This window comes from Bos grunniens, chromosome 12 (genome assembly GCF_055505025.1).
Source record: "Bos grunniens cultivar Pamir isolate PY7600 chromosome 12, Bosgru_T2T1.0, whole genome shotgun sequence".
Taxonomy (NCBI): domain Eukaryota; kingdom Metazoa; phylum Chordata; class Mammalia; order Artiodactyla; family Bovidae; genus Bos; species Bos grunniens.
In genome coordinates this window covers 80,452,101-80,470,213 of record NC_141176.1, presented here as the reverse complement: position 1 = coordinate 80,470,213, position 18,113 = coordinate 80,452,101, and the positions used below count along the sequence as shown (strand labels likewise).

General features: G+C 42.0%; 1 pseudogene; it reads right to left on the bottom strand.

The window, feature by feature from the left end:
* Positions 1–16,521: 16,521 nt before the first annotated feature.
* LOC147361969 (large ribosomal subunit protein uL6 pseudogene) lies at positions 16,522–17,214 on the bottom strand (annotated as a pseudogene).
* Positions 17,215–18,113: the final 899 nt, after the last annotated feature.

Here is an 18,113-nt window from a genome sequence, read left to right as displayed (position 1 = left end):
AGGGGTATTAATTCTCTAATATATGTTAAAAATATTTTTCCCAGTTTAGCGTACACTTTTTAATTGTTTTTAATTGAAATTTAGATTTTTCTCTTTTTCTATAGACCAAAGAATATTTCCATTTATAACTTGCCTTTAATATCATTCTTAAAAATATTTCCTTTACTCCAATATAGAAGAAAAACAGATGAAAAGAAGAAAGAAATTCCTAAGTCTCTTCCAGGCACTCTGTACTTTTAAGTAGATATTTTGTTGCTCACTTCCAGTGTGAGTTACACACCAGCTGGGGGTTCGCAGCTCCTGCAGCTGGTAAAGAATCTGCCTGCCAATGCAGGAGATGCAAGAGATACAGGTTCAATCCTTGGGTAAGGAAGATCTCCTGGAGTAGGAAATGGTAACCCATTCCAATATTCTTGCCTGGAAAATTCCATGGACAGAGGAGCCTGCCTGACTCTACTCCATGGAGTCACAAAGAGTCAGACATGCTCCTGCTTGGGGCTGGTGCACTGGGATGACCCAGAGGGATGGGATGGGAGGGAGGTGGGAGGGGGGTTCAGGATGGGGAACACATGTACACCTGTGGTGGATCCATATCAATGTATGGCAAAACCACTACAATATTGTAAAGTAATTAGCCTCCAATTAAAATAAATAAATTTATATTAAAAAAAAAAGAGTCAGACATGACTGAGTGCATGCACACACACAGATAAATTACACTATTTCTGCTGCTGTCTCTCCCAATCTCTTTACCCACTAAGGGGTAAGTTGTTGACAACTGTTTCTGATGTAATATAATGTTATTTTGCACTGTGTTTCCCAAATGAATTTGGGTTTGCTTGCATTTGAATCATTCATTTCCAATGATATGTGTGTCTGTTCTGGTCCCAGAAACACAATGTTTAATAACCACTACTTGGTAGTGTATTCTATTTTCTGCAAGTGCAAGCCACTTCTTATTATTCTGATTATGTAAAATTTGACTATTACTGTATCATTCTTTTGGATACTCTGTAGGAGTATTTTGTCAAACTAAGTTCTTCTGGGATTTTTATTGAAATAGCTTTAAATTTACGAATTAACTTTTGGAAAAGATCCTGATGCTGGGAAAGATCGAGGGCAAGCGGAAAAAGAGGCAACAGAGGATAGGATGGTTGGATGACATCGCCAACTCGGTGAACATGAGTTTGAGTAAACTCAGGGAGGTAGTGAAGGATAGGGAAGCTTGGCGTGCTGCAGTTCAAGAAGTTGTAAAAAGTCAGACATGATTTAATGACTGAACATCAAAACTTGTGGAAAAATATTTCTTCCCATACAATAGACTTGCATATCCTCCCCGCCACCCTTTTATTTTTCCTCTCCTAGAGCATCGTCCCCTATTTTGAGCCTCACAAAACCAGGTCACACCCTTCCTCTGGCATTTGGAAATCTCAGGCCTGGGGCTAACAGCAGAGAAAAGGCTCATCTTTATCCTTCCTGGCCACTCTCACCATCTTTCTGGCATTGCCAAGGCTTTCCAGTGAGGACTTGGAGCTCTCTGTAAAAATCTTCATAGCCAAATGAGAGCTGAACTTGGAACTCCAGCCCCGCCATGAGAAAGAGAGAAAACCAAGTCAGTAGGTCCCTCCCATGGTCTTTGCTCTTACAGGAAAGAAGACAATTTGCAGACGCTCAGCCTGCAGCAGGCTTCTCAAGGAAAACTGGCCAGAACTCACAGCGGCAGAACCGGTCATTTTCTTCCACCTCAGAACAAATTCTTTTAGAGCAGCAGGAAATGAAATGGTATTCACACTATCAATTACCCCAGCTGTTTACCTAATGAACTCAGCTGCCGAGACAGCCGTTTTCAAGACCAAAAGAATATAATAAGCCGATAGCAACCCTGCAGTAACAAGCACCTTGGCAAACTCAAGGTCTGAATTCAGGCGATTACAGTCTAGCTGCCAGGAAGATGCCATCCCATTATTGACTTATAATGCTATATTATTTATGGGGATAATTATGATTTTCTACCCCTCAGGGGCCCAGAATCAGAGAAAGTAAGCAATTTATGCTTATTCATTCAGCATGTGAACTAATTTCAAATTAGAATAGATCTCTCCAAGATCTATTATACGAGGAGTGGGCATCCTGCTACCCCAAAGATCACAGGGTCTAAGAGGGCATTGTGTGACTCAGTAGGAAGTTGGTTCTCCTAAGTTCAGTGAAACAAATTTCTGTTTTTGTCAGAGCAATTTTGCCTGGAACTTTCACTCCCCACCCCCAAATGTCAGCATCTTGTGCCTGCTCTCTGTGCTCCTTTATAGTCTTGTGTGTGTATAAATGAAACTTTAAAGAGCATTACATATATTCCACAGAACACAGCAAGGGCATTATTATTCCAGATGAAGAAAGAGAGGCTCAGAGTAGTTAAATGACTTCTTTGGTGGACACAAGTTAATAATTTTCATTTCACTGAACATAATTCAATTGTTTATTAACCTAATTTCCTACCAGGCTTCCAAGTCCTTGAAATCAGACATTTTCTAGTGAGACCTCAAATGCACTAGGCTCTGTTATAGTTCCTGAGAGATAGTGGGAATTTAATAAGTGTTTGTTGAATAGGGAGAAAATATCGAGCCAGTCACTAAAGTAGCCAAGTCGCTAAAATGCAGGGATCCAATCTCACTTCTAATAATTATGTGCCTTTGAAAGTAGGTCTATCACTTTTCTCTGGATCTTCACTTTCCTCATCTCTAAAGTGGAGCTACTGATACCCCATACTACTGGATTGTTCTTTCTCTCTATCTCACAAGTTTGCTGTAAGAATTAAATGAAATTCAATGTGGGAAAAGGTTTGAAATAAATGGACTGCAGCCCACCAGGCTCCTCCATCCATGGGATTTTCCAGGCAAGAGTATTGGAGTTGGGTGCCATTGCTTTCTCCAATTATGAAGTATAGATAAAATTAAATCCATATTATTAAGTACTTGGTAAATACTGCATGCTGTGGTCCATGCGGTCGCAAAGAGTCAGGCACGACTGAGCAACTGAACTGACTGAAATACTTGTTAATAGGAACTGATTGGTGGCTCAGTGATAAAGAATCTCCCTGCCAATGCAGGAGATGTGGGTTTGATCCCTGGTCGAGAAGATCCCCTGGAGGAGAAAATGGCAACCCACTCCAGTATCCTTGCCTGGGAAATCCCATGAACAGAGGCACCTGGTGGGCTACAGTCCATGGGGTCACAAAAGAGTTGGACACAACCTAGCAGCTGAGCAAAGCACAGGAACTGATTAGATAAGAAGAGACCACGATGAATCTTTTTTTTTTTAAATCCCTCTTAGCATGCAGATCAGAGCTGTTTTCATGAAATCAGTGTTTACTGAGTCTGCTCCAGTGGATCTTTTATTTTGACCATCTGATCTCTATGCTCTGAATCCATTTGAGTGATGCAGTGGGAAGATCTGTGAATACAAAGGCAAAATATTCAGATTAATACTTGTTTTGCCAGTAATATAGCATGTAATCAAATTACTTAAACCGGACTTCGGTTTTTATTTTCTTTCCTATAAAACAGTGATGATGATCATGTTGGTGATGACATAAATGGAGAGAGAGAGAGATGGGAGGCTGTTGACTAGAGTACCTCTAAATTATGCTGAAACTTTATTATTCTGTGATTCTATGATTCTATGATATGTGTGCTCCGAGATTTCACTATTACAGTCAAACTAGAGTTTAGAGAAAGTGGTGTGAATATGATGGGATAGATAGAGTTTGCATCCTATGTGTAAGCACACAGGGTCACTGGTGAAGAATGAATCAAGAATATAGCCATTATTTTGTAATAACTTCAAATGGTGTATAATCTATAAAGACATTGAATCACTATGTGATACACCTGAAACTAATATAATATTGTAAATCAACTATACTTCAATAAAAAACACATAAAAAAGAATATCATGTCACCTTCTGCCCCTAAAAGAAAACATTTTACACACAGCAGTAGGAGGTAAGACCTGACTGAGGCTTGGACCTACTTTTCCTGGGGCTAGAGTTAGACTTCAAATCTATCACCAAGTACCATCTAATTGGATGGCTTCCTCCTCAAAGAACTCTTGGAGCTTTGGCAGACAGACCAGACCATCAGAACCTGAGACATTGAATCCTTCAGTGAGGGGAGGGTACTCATGGGATGTTGTCTCAGGCATCGGATGGGACTTTCTGAGGCCAGCACAAACAGTCAGCCCGAATGCTACTTTTTCCCTGCTCTGCCCACTTCTCCAGATCTTTTTCCTTCTGGAGGTGTCCCCAGCTCCAGCCTTCTCTGTGTCCCTAATGAGTATTGCCGGCTATTGCAATTCTCCTGCAATATCTCTAAGAAATGCATCACCTTTTTCTGGCAGGCTTTGAACTTTGCTGCTTACTCAGAGGATGGGATCTAAAATAAAACTGGTTTACTTAGCAGTGGGAATAATACAAATTTCATAAAAATCAAAGTCCCATTTTCTCTGTTGTATTTCACATGAGTTTCATGCGATTCACATGAGTTGCCATATTTTACCCGAAGAAATTGATGCTGCGTGTGGGGAATAAAAAACCATGCATTTCAAGTTTTCCATGGAACCTTTTCCTATATCGACCATGTTACTGCACTTCCACGGGACTGGTTAGTTACAGACCCTGCTGAGCCCTGATTCATATTCATGGGAAGAGAAAACAAGCCTCTTAAGACATTCTTGAACTGAAGAGTGAAGAAAAATGCCTTGAGGAGATATTTCAGCTCCAGAGTACAGCTCAGAGACACCAGATCTATGAGAAAGCTGATGATGAAAGACAAAAACATTTTTTAGTCATGGATTTTATAAGCTAAACCCTGGGGATTAGTTCTTGGTGGTGGAAGACTGTGAGAAGCACATGGGCAAACAGAGTGATGAGCAATTTTAATGACCTTTCCTATGAATGAAATAGTTTTATTACTTTGTACCTTCGCTAAGGACAGGGGCTTAAGAAAAGGCAGGCAGAGCAGAGAAAGATAGTGGGCTGTGACTTCACTGGTGGAAAATGTATTCTCAAAATATTTGCACTGGGCAGTGGCGTGCCACTGGAAGGGACTAATTTTTTTTTTTTAATTGTAAATTACTGAGATCCAAACTCAGTTGGGGTCTCAGTACCATCCAGCAGGCTTCTCAGTTTTTTTTCTTTTAAACTGCTATCTTTCTTTGTTCAGAATGGCTATTTCAAGGTTTCTCTACTTATCTCCAAGCACCCCATGCCTCTCCTGACAGATGCCCCAGAGATGACATTGGGTCCAAGTTCAGAGTAAAAAGTAACAACCATCATGTCAGAACTCCTTTGATATCTTGCCTGCCATGTGCAAATTTACTGCCACTTGTACCTGTTGGTCAGTTAGGGCTGTGATAACAAAGCACCTCAAACTGAGTGCTTTGACAACAGAAATGTATTATCTTGCAGTGCTGGAGGGCCAAAGTTCACGATCAAGGGTGGGTTCTTTCTGAAGTTGCTAGTGAAGGATCTGGTCCAGGCTTCACTCCTGACTCCTGGTGGTTTGCTGGCGATCTTTGATGGCCTCTGCGGCATCACGTTGATCCCTGGCTCCATCTTCATATGTTGCAGTCTTTGTACATGCATGTCTGTGTCCAAATCCACCTTTTTTATAAGGACGCCAGACGTACTGGATTAGGTGCCCACTGTACTTCAGTGAGACCTCATCTTAACTAATTACATTTGCAATGATCTCTATTTCCAAATTATTTCGCATTCCGAAGTACTGGGGAGGGTTAGGACTTCAACATAAGAATTTTAAGGAGATGCAAGTTAATCCATAATGGGCATCCTGCCCCCATTGTTTCAGAAGTTCTGTTCCTCTTCCACGTGGCTACTCCTTCCACAGCTATTTTTGACATACAACCATTCCTGTCTCTTGAGAAACACAGGCACCTTTTCTATTTTCAATAGCTACAATTGCTCCATCCATACCAACTCTTTCCAGTCATCATGTAAACAAGTTCACTGCTCTCCCAGCTCAAGAAACAAGTGCAACAACACAAGCGTCCCATGACCTCACACCCACATCAGCTTTGCCCTTGCACTTTTCTACCTCACAGCCTACGTCAGCTCTCTGCATTGCTGTCTCCTCTTGGCTCAACTCGTTGCAACCTGGTTGCCTTTCTCATAACATCACTGAAACTGTTCTCATTAAGAACAATGGTTGGCTTCCTCTGTGCTCATTGCAATGGCCTCAACAGGCTTCATCTCACCTGACTTTTCATCATGACTTAACATCGGTGACCTACTCTGCAAGTGGTCGTGTGTTTCAGCTCCCCATTCTCTGGGCACTGTGTTGTCTTGGTTTTCTTCCTACCTCATGAGCTGCTACATCACAGTCCCTCTTGCTGGCTCATCTTTCTTTGTCAATCCCTTAAAATGTCAGCATTCCTCAGAGTCTCATCCTCAATACCCTAGACACCAAAGTTCCCCCATACTCCAATGACCATCAGTGTGCTGTGACTCTCAAATATATAATAGTTCAAGCTTGGAGGGCTCTCCTGAGTTCCAGACAGAAGTATCTAATTATCTGTAGTCATCTTCAGGTGGATATCCACAGCCAGCTCAAACTCAGTTTAGTCCAAATTAAATCCATTATGAATTATTCAAATCTATTTTTCTATCTATGCTCAATACTCAATCCATGGTCCTGCAATTTCCCCCAGAAGTGTCTAACCCAGAAGCCTTGGATGCTTCTTTACTCTTTTCTTTCCCACACATCACATCCAACCACACCTATTCTTTATATCCTCTCTTGTTATCTTTTGAAATTCTCCAATTCTGCTTCTGGAAGTAGTTTATTTCAGGCTGAAAGCTGATGATTGAGATTCCAGGAATATCAGCCTGCTACCTCACCACCAACCAATCAGAGGAATGTTACACACTCTAAAGCCCTCCTCCCAAATTTTGCTTATAAAATCTTCCCTGAAACCTACCGGAAAGTTTGAGTCTTTTGAGCATGAGCCACCTGTTCTCCCTGCTTGGCCCTTGCAATAAACCATTCTCTGCTGCAAACTCTGACATTTTCATTCTGTTTGGCCTCCCTGTGCACCAGGCACACAAATTTGAGTTTAATGACAAAACTACATTTAAAAGCTGTGCATTTTATTGTGTACTTTTTTTATACCTCTATAATTAAAATTTTTTTTAAAGAAACTCCCCCCTCCCCCCCACCAATGAGGACATACAATCATAGGATCGTGAATTTGAAACAATGGTACAAGAGGAACATGATGAGTGTGAATCAGGCTCATAGACACAAAATCAACGATTATCCTGTCTAGTTATTTAGGGCATGTGAATATCTCTTCTCTGCTACATATAAGAAAAGGCACAGAAGTCGTGAACATTACTAATTATTGCGCAGTGGGAAACACTGAAACTTTTTAAAGTTTCTAGAGGCTGTCATGTATAGGTTCTACACATTGAATCCAAGAAAGAAGGGCTTGGGGCTGGGCAGACATGTGCCCAGCTGAGGGTTTGATGAGAAACGAAATGCAGAGCACTTCTTAGTGAGATAAACATTCTGCAGCCATTTAGCCTACAAGTATTGGCTAAATGACCACCCTCTTCTCTCAGGAGAAAGGGTAAGATATCCCTGAAGCAAAATAGAGACAGGTTGGGTTTTTGCAGCCTGATAGTTACATGGTTCCACGATCAGTCGTACAGGTGTCCAGCCTGAAGTGCAAACCAGCCACCGATTCTCAGTAGTTCTCTGGAAGCTAAGGCAGTGGCTTTCAGTCCAGAACAAGGTGTTGTGTTATTAAATACTTGAGAATCACAAATAGATGTTTATGGAAGAACAGATCGGATTTGGTCACTATGTAGAACAGAATGATCTGTAACTTGCAATAAAAACAGATATTAAGAAAATATTGCATTTCCCTACAGACTTTGTTCTAAAGGTCAAATGTATTGAATCCTCATTATCCCAGCTTTGCCTCCGTGACCCTGGGCCTTCTGTAGTCAATGAGTCTCCTACGTTCTGTAGTTAATGGGAGTCAAACCCAGGCAGAGGTAGGATGGAGAAATGAGCTGGGATGTAGAGTAGAGGGAATTCTCCAGGCCTCCCAGCTGAGAGGAGATAGAGAGGGGAGACAAGGCAACCAGGGTGCAGAGTCCTGGGGCTCCAGTGCTGCATTCTCTGAAGCGTATCCTTTGCTTACAGCTACTTTCCTTACTCTTGCAGTGTGCTGGCAGCATTCTTACAACCCAGTGTTCTTTGGCACTTGCAGGAGACAAGCCCCCAAACAGCTGTCATCTTTCTAACTAATAGAATGATCACCAATACTCCACAGATGAAGAAAACAATATAATATAAATACTATGCATATAAACCCTTGTAAATCAGTGATACAGTACAAATAGCTTAGAGAAGTTGAACAAGGAAATAGGCAGATACTTTGCAAAAAACGAAATGCAAGTCTTTAATTTACACTAAATAGATCTGAGTGTCACTCATGAGAAGTCTAAAGCAAAATGAGCTAGAGCGTTTCAGGTCTCAGTTTGGAGATGATTTGGAAAATAGTCATGAGTGTACAGTAAGACAAGGCTTGCAGGACATTTGGTCCACACCCAAAGGTCTTTGATATTTGGTCCTGTCCAAAATGTCCATGAACATATGTGGTCCACATCAAGTTGTAGAAATAGACAGTGGTGATGATTGTATATTTGAATATAATTAATGTCATTAAGTTGTACACTTAAAATAGTTAAAATGGTGACTTTTACATTATATATATTTTACCACAATAGAAATAAATTTTGAAGCATGTGGGTGAAATATGTAAAAAAAATGTGTTACAAAGTTTTGTCAGGAAGTTAATATCAATATTGCATTACTTTTTCCCCTGATTTTTGTGATGTTTGAGGTTATATTTTGTAATTTGTTGTGATTTCTCATTTTGAATAAATTTTAATATTGTTTTTTTAAAAAACCTAGATAGAGCCGACAAGTAACTGATATAGTTGTTACCCAAATGATGTATGTGTGTGCTTAGTTGCTCAGTTGTGGTAAACTGTGTGTGACCCCATGGAGTGTAGCCCAACAGACTCTTCTGTCCACGGGGATTCTCCAGGCAACAATACTGGAGTGGGTTGCCATGCCCTCCTCCAGGGGATCTTCCCAACCCAGGGATTGAACCCAGGTCTCCCACATTTCAGGTGGTTTCTGAGCCACCAGAGAAGTCCATCCCCAAATGATAGGCTTGAGGAATAGCTAACCGTTCTAACTCCCTCCATCTTGTTTAATTCTGAAGTATCCTTGGGCTGTGGGTACCAATATCCTTTTGTCATGGATGAGAGAAGTGAGCTCTGGAGATAAAGGCACTTGCATCCAGCTTCTAATCAGAAGATCTCTCTGACTTAAAAGCCTGTGCCTATAGTTGTCACTGGATGATGCTGCCTCTGATTTGAAACTAGTTTAGGCTATAATATGGTTGAAGAAAATAAACTCTGTGCACATTCTCTGGTTTTATTTTAAGCAAATATATGCAAAAAACTGAAAATCTTAGACTGAAAGCAGTGAGTTTTCCTTCTGAAAGAAAAACTGCCGTCCAATCCTGGCTTAACCACTGACAAGCTGGGGAGCACAGGCAAAGCCATCTAGCTGCTTTGGGCCTTGGCGACAGTGTCTGTAAAAAGCAAGTCCATAGTATTTACTGATTGCCCACAAGGCTCAAGAGTCCCAGCGAAGATCTGAAGGATGCCGAGGCAGCTCCTGGAGAACTTGGGATCTCATTGAGGAGATAGAATCTAGTTGAGCAGAACAGACGGACCTGTAAAAGCTGGTGGAAGCCAGAGGACAGGCCGTCAATTCTGTCTGGGGAGGCAATGCCCGATGGAGTGTGAGAAGGAGATTGATAGGCGTGTAGCTGAGTCACCAGCCTTTGTTCCTTTGGGGCTCGGGGTTCGGGCTCCCAGAGGCAGTCAGTGAAATCGGTTCTTCTGGTGAGCTGGTTGGGTGAAGCCCCTGCTTTGCTCTCTGGAGTTCTCTTTGTTTACGGTGAGTGATCTCAAGTGCCTGTAGGTGATTTACAAGGGATTGGAGAGCGGGGTGTCTGTTCTCCATCCTTTAGATAGTCCATGGTCCATGGTGCTTGTGCGCGCGCACACACACAGACACACAGACACACACACTCCAGAAAAGGTGAAGAGCTTTGCTCTCAGTTCTCAGTAGAGGAATGGCACTGTACAGAGCAGGAGACAAGTAGGAGGCTGGCGGGGAGATTCTCAGGCACAATTCAGGTCTCTGCAAGCCCTAATCCAGGGCCTCCCTGCCCCACCATCCCGCTGCCTCCACCAGCAGACCAGCTGTGGGCCTTCTCTCCCTTCCAGAATCCAGAGAGTAACCATTAGACTCTCTCTCCCTGGTCATGGATCTGGCCCTAAACCTACTTTCTTTCTTTAAGTCCCTCCATCCCCTGGAGTCTTGACCTCCAGCACTCTCAGGTTGGCCTTCCCTCACTGTTTCTCCTTGGTCTCAGAAAACTTGGAGTGAGCTGTGAGTCACTCTATCCCCCTTCCCCTTTGTTTCTGCTGTTGTTTTGGTGGAGGTAGTTGTGAGGGAACTTTGGGTCCTAAAAATGCAGGACGCTGAAGGGTCATTTTAAAGAAAGAGATTCTAAAAGGCAGCCTTTTTGTCTTTTCCTAATGGCACCCCACTCCAGTTCTCTTGCCTGGAAAATCCCATGCACGGAGGAGCCTGGTAGGCTGCAGTCCATGGGGTCTCGAAGAGTCAAGCATAACTGAGCGACTTCCCTTTCACTTTTCACTTTCCTGCATTGGAGGAGGAAATGGCAACCCACTCCAGTGTTCTTGCCTGGAGAATCTGAGGGACGGGAAGCCTGGTGGGCTGCCGTCTATGGGGTCGCACAGAGTTGGACACGACTGAAGCGACTTAGCAGCAGCAGCAGCAACCTTTAATTACGTCCCAAGTTATATTGCCTTTATTTGCCTATTTTTAATTCTTGACTTTTTTTCACCACAAATTTGACTACTTAAAGGACCACAGGACCATCCCAGCTCAGATACAAAGAAGAGAATGTATTTTTGGCAGAGAGAACAGACAGAACAAAGAAAAAGAGATGGAAATGTACATGGTACATTGAAGGCATGGAAACAGTCTAACCTCTGCAGTGAGTAGGGTCCTGGCAGATAGTGGTGGCAAATGAGTTCTTAGAAGTACATGAGGGTCATGCCATGAAAGGTCCTGAGTGTTTCAATTAGACACAATGACTTTCTTTCTGGAGCAAATGGAAGGTGACCATGAGAAGTTTCTGGACAATTAATGATATGATTGTGTCTTTGTTGATTACTTCTGATGGTTGTGTAGAATGAATTAAAGGGAGAAAATCTAGGAAAATAATGGTTTTGCTAATTAAGCAAATACTTATAAATGGCCTAGAATCTGCCAGGTACTACGCTAAGCACTGAAATAGTGAACAGAATGGACAAAAATTCCTGACCTCACAGAGTTTAAGGGCTATTGGTTGGAAAACTGTGGACTTGTGGTTTTAAATGGGGCAATGACAGTCAAAATAAATAAGGAAGATATTTTGGAAGTGCCATAAACAAAATGTAGAAACTTAGAGAAGGTGATAATATAATTGACTAATTTTAACCAAGGTAAAATTCAGAGAATTACAAAGCTTTCTATAAATGTCATGTTGTTCAGCTGGTAAAGAATCCACCTGCAATGGAGGAGACCTGGGTTCAATCCCTGGGTTGGGAAAATCCCCTGGAGAAGGGAAAAGCCACCCATTTGAGTATTCTGGCCTGGAGAATTCCATGGACTGTATAGTCCATGGGGTCACAAAGAGTCAGACACAACTGAGCGACTTTCACTTTCAGACATCCTAAGTATGCATATCTTATAAGATATTCCTTGGTGGTGTCCAGAAGGCTTTGGAAATGTGCCTGGAGTGTGGGAGACGGGTGGTAACTACAGAGTTGAGAGACATCAGAATATAGGTGATAATAGAAGCCACGGGTAGTGACAGAGTCATTCTGAGAGAATAGGGATGGTGAGAAGAGGAGAACAGGAAGCTCGGAACTTTGGAGGAAACATACCTTCAGCATCAAAAGGCAAGAAATTAACAAAGGAGCGAGAAAGATTAATCACAGAAGTAACAGGAGAAGCATGAGAGATGGATGCCTTGGAACTCAAAGGAGGCAAGTGTTTCAGAAAGGGATGTTTCAGAAAGTGTTTCAGAAAGAGGTAAGTGCAAAAGGAAGTTTAAGATGACTCAAGAGAAGATGGAGCCAGGACGAAGCCCTAAGAATGCAGGTTTGTTTGAGGAGAAAGAGGCAACGGGGACACATGATTTTATAAAAGAGGCGATAGCAAAGGGAGGCAAAGAAATACTGTAAGGCAATTCGGTATTTCTTAACTTGAATCTAGATTATTATAAAGAGTAGTTTAAGTGTTCTGTGACTTCCTCTGTGACATTTAACAATGTTTCTTTCCTATAATTTTCCCTATGAATTTCAAGAGACAAAATGTAGGGGATTCAAAAGAGTCAACTTCTTCCCAAGGCCACCAGGGAACGTTTGAGAGTGGTCTTGCTCTCAGTCCTCACAGCGCTGAACCTGGGTCCCTCCCCTGCTGTCCATAGAAAGGATGTGAGAACAGTGGTGACTTCACTGCGGTCCCAGCGTCTGACGACATGGCATGGATGTGTTTCTTCTCTCACAGCAGTACAGGGACTTGGCTTCAGATGAAAGACAATCTTCCAATCAAGGCTTCTTTGCGGTCAAGACGTCCAGAAGCTTTTTGACTGCAATGCTCTTGAACATCCTACAGAAAACAGGATCCGTTGCGCATTTCAGCATCAGTATCTCTAAGGCATCATACATCAGTAACTCATCTTCTTCGGATCAGCGATAAACTGAGAGCTCTTCTCTGGACCAGGCCTGTGGGAGATTTAAGGGATTAATAACTCAACCTTTCTCCTATCCCCATGATGTCAAACTTGATGCTGTCATAGGAACACCAAGGACCTCTCTTTGTTTTTTGGTGTCAGATGCCTCTTCTTTCCTCCCATGACAGTTTTCAGTGAGTTTTGTGGCAAGCTCATACGAATTTTGGAGAAGGCAATGGCAACCCACTCCAGTACTCTTGCTTGGAAAATCCCATAGACAGAGGAGCCTGGTAGGCTGCAGTCCATGGGGTTGCTAGGAGTCGGACACGACTGAGCGACTTCACTTTCACTTTTCACTTGCATGCATTGGAGAAGAAAATGGCAACCCACTCCAGTGTTCTTGCTTGGAGAATCCCAGGGACAGGGGAGCCTGGTGGGCTACCGTCTCTGGGGTTGCACAGAGTTGGACACGACTGAAGCAACTTAGCAGCAGCAGTAGCAGCATATGAATTTATTTGTTCAAGTCTGCCCCCTTCAGTTTTCCACAGAGGTTTCAAAATTAAACATAACCGCTTGTCCTTTTCAATTGGATGAGTTCAGAAATTGGCCTGTTGGGGGCTCAGAGGTAATTCTGCCAGGAGCAACTGTGGCCTCAAAGAGTCAACACTGAGTAATCAGTCAGAGATCTTGGGCCAAAAAATGACAAATGTGGAGCAAGACACAAGATGTCATGTATAGAGTCAATTTAAGAGGAAAGGGACAGAAGTGACATTTCTGAGAATAAACCTTCATCAGAAGAGGAGCTGACTGTTTTCAAGAGAACTCAGAGGGACGAATGGAAGAAAGTGTGAGGGCCTCCATTCATCCTGGGGTTTGCACCGCAAGTGCTACATCATCACACGGGCCAAATTTATTATTTAAAAATTACTCAAAATTGTTTTCCAGTCTTATTGGATTGTTGGGTAGCACCAGCAGAAAAGAGGCCAAGAAATGCTTAAATGAATGAGAGAGAAAAAAATATAAAGTCATAATTATATGGCTTGAAAATCCCTCAGAAATGTAGTATCTAAGAGAAATAAACCAAATGGAACTGATTGTAGCTGAAATGTTCGTCATGAAAGTTCTATAAATATAGAAGTGTGTAAGAATAGAGAGTGAAAAATAGATCCTTACATCCACGGCCGATTGATTTTAACAAGGGTGCCAAGACCATTCAACAAGGAAAAAATAGTCTCTTTAAGAAATGGTGCTGGGACAGCCGAATACCTACACAGAAAAAAATTGATTTGAACACTTATCTCATGTTATATGCAAACGTTAACTTCAAATGGATCAATGTCCTAGATAGAAGAGCTAAAACTCTTAAAAAAAAATAGGTGTAAATCTTTGTGACCTTGGATTTAGCTGGTGACAGCTGGTAAAATATCCACCTGCAATGCGGGAGACCTGGGTTGGGAAGATCCCCTGGAGAAGGGAATGGCTACCCACTCCAATATTTCTGGCTTGGAGAATTCCATGGACTATGTCCATGGGGTTGTGAAGAATTGCACACTACTGAGAAACTTTCACTTTCAGTTTTTCACTTTCTAAGATATGATACCAAATGCACACACAAAAAGAGAAAAAATAAATTAGACTTCACCAAAATTGGAAAATTTTACATCAAAGGACATTATCAAGAAAGTGAAGACAAACTACATGTGGGAGAAAATATTTGCAAATAATGTATTTGATAAAGGTCTAGACATGCAGAATGTATAAAAAATACTTTACAACTCAATGGGAAGAAGATAAACAAGCTAATTTTTAAAATGGCCAAAGAACTTGAATAGACATTTCTCAAAAGAAGCTATCCAGATGGCCAGTAAGCATGTGAAAAGCTGCTCAACAACATTACTCATTCAGTTCAGTTCAGTTCAGTCGCTCAGTCTTGTCCAACTCTTTGTGACCCCATGAATCGCAGCACGCCAGGCCTCCTTGTCCATCACCAACTCCTGGAGTTCACTCAGACTCACGTCCATCAGGTCAGCGACGCCATCCAGCCATCTCATCCTCTGTCGTCCCCTTCTCCTCCCGCCCCCAGTCCCTCCCAGCATCAGAGTCTTTGCCAATGAGTCAACTCTTCGCATGAGGTGGCCAAAGTACTGGAGTTTCATCTTTAGCATCATTCCTTCCAAAGAAATCCCAGGGCTGATCTCCTTCAGAGTGGACTGGTTGGATCTCCTTGGAGTCCAAGGGACTCTCAAGAGTCTTCTCCAACACCACAGTTCAAAAGCATCAGTTCTTCGGTCCTCAGCTTTCTTCACAGTCCAATTCTCACATCCATACATGACCACTGGAAAAACCATAGCCTTGACTAGACGGACCTTTGTTGGCAGAGTAATGTCTCTGCTTTTGAATATGCTATCTAGGTTGGTCATAACTTTTCTTCCAAGTAGTAAGTGTCCTTTAATTTCATGGCTGCAGTCACCATCTGCAGTGATTTTGGAGCCCCCCAAAATAAAGTCTGACACTGTTTCCACTGTTTCCCCATCTATTTCCCATGAAGTGATGGGACCAGATGCCATGATCTTCGTTTTCTGAATGTTGAGTTTTAAGCCAACTTTTTCACTCTCCTCTTTCACTTTCATCAAGAGGCTTTTTAGTTCCTCTTCACTTTCTGCCATAAGGGTGGTGTCATCTGCATATCTGAGCTTATTGATATTTCTCCTGGCAATCTTGATTCCAGCTTGTGCTTCTTCTAGCCCAGTGTTTCTCATGATGTACTCTGCATATAAGTTAAATAAGCAGGGTAACAATATACAGCCTTGATGTACTCCTTTTCCTGTTTGGAACCAGTCTGTTGTTCCATGTCCAGTTCTAACTGTTGCTTCCTGACCTGCATACAGGTTTCTCAAGAGGCAGGTCAGGTGGTCTGGTATTCCCATCTCTTTCAGAATTTTCCACAGTTGATTGTGATCCACACAGTCAAAGGCTTTGGCATAGTCAATAAAGCAGAAATAGATGTTTTTCTGGAATTCTCTTGCTTTTTCATTAGATATATTAAAATCAAAACCACAAAGAGATACACCACTTTTCCTTCACTAGGATAGCTAAAATCAAAAAACAAGACAATAACAACTGTCAATGAGAACGTGAAGACCCTGGAATCCTTGTTCATTGCTGCTAGGAATGTAAAATGGTACAGTTGCTGTGGAAAGCAATTTGGTGCCTCCTCAAAAAGTTAACCATAGACTTATCAGATGACCCAGCAATTTCACTCCTAGGTATATACCTAAAAGAATTAAAAACAGATAAACAGATACAGGTGGAAGCACACTCATAGCAGCGCTCTTCACAGTAGCCAAAAGTAGCCCGAAATTTGGGAAACAACCCAAATTCAGTGGATGAATGGATTAAATAAAAGGTGGTATATACATATAAGAGGATATTAGTCAATCCTAAAAAGGAATGGATACATGTACATGTATATGTCTGGCTGAGTCCCTTCACTATTCGCCTGAAACTAGCATAATAGGGTTAATCTGCTATACCCCAATACAAAATAAAAAGTTAAAAAAATGAAAAGAAATGAAATACGAACATAGGCTGTAGTATGGATGAATCTTTTTTTTTTTTCTTCAAATCAAGAGTTTTTATTGTCTCTTTAAAACATCACAACTGAGTCCACAGAACCATCTGCTATCTTGTTTCTGCAGCAGGATCACTGAGATCTTATTCATCAGCCTGCTGAACTGTTCCTTTTTCAGAAACATAGATACCATCCAAAAATTTTCTGATATCCTTGTTTTTAACTGTGGTGGCTTGCTGAATCAAAGCAGCTGAATTTGAGACAAGTTCAATGTCATTTTCTTCAAGAATCAACTCATCTTTCTGGGCTTGAGATACTAAACAGGCAACCCCTGGCCTCATTCGAACCCTGTGTATGTATTTTTCACCCCCAAAATTTCGGATTTCCACAAGAGAACCATTCTCCTGAATAACAACGTTGATGGGGAAGTGGGCATACACCGACCTCATCTTGTAAGGAAAACCCAGTGTAACACCCTTGATCATGTTCTGTACGTGACTCAGATTGTGCGAACAGTGGCCAGTTCCTTTCTGTTTCCCCACCATTTGTCAACACGGAGCCTCTTCTTTTTCTTTCCAAGAAGACTGAGTTCTACATTGATGTGATTGAAGTCCCTCCGCAGGGTGCCTCTGGGGCCCTTCACAATAACTGTCCGTCCCTTCAAGTTAATGTCGACATTTTCTGGAATGTTGACAGTCTGGTTGCTGAGAATGGTCTTCATTCTCGCAGTAGATTCGGCAAAGAGCAGTATGGATGAATATTGAGCACATTATGCTAAGTGAAATAACTTGGGCACAAAAGGTTACATATTGTGTGATTCCCTTTATATCAAATTTTCAGAATAGGTGAATCCATAGAAGCAGAAAAGAGTTCGGTAGTTGCCTGGGGCTTGGGGGACAGGAGATTAGGACATAACTGTTTACTGGGCACGAGGTTTCCTTTTGGGGGATGACCGCATTTTGGAAATAGGTAGAGTCGGTGACTGCACCATATGGTGAATATGCTAATACCACCTAAATATTCACTTTAAATGGTTCATTATATTTTGTGTGGATTTCACTTCAAAAAAATTTAACTTTTTTTTATTGTGGTAAAAGTCACATAATATAAAACATGCTATTTTAACCCTATTTAACTGCACAGTTCAGTTGTACTAAGTGCATTTGTGTTGCTGTGCAATTTCACCTTCTTAAAGAGTGTTTCCAGAGAAGGCAACAGCACCCCACTCCAGTACTCTTGCCTGGAAAATCCCATGGATGGAGGAGCCTGGCAGGCTGCAGTCCATGGGGTCACGAAGAGTCAGACATGACTGAGCGACTTCACTTTCACTTTTCACTTTCATGCATTGGAGAAGGAAATGGCAACCCACTCCAGTGTTCTTGCCTGGAGAATCCCAGGGATGGGGGAGCCTGGTGGGCTGCCGTCTACGGGATCGCACAGAGTTGGACACAACTGAAGTGACTCAGCAGCAGCAAAGAATGTTTCACCTCCTTAAATTGAAACTCTGTCTCTGTTAAATACTCACTCCCCAGTTCTCCTCCCCAGTCCTCCACACCCTGACTCCTAGCATCTACCACTGTACCTTCTGACTCCAAATTTGAGTATTCCAAGTATCCTGTACAAGAGG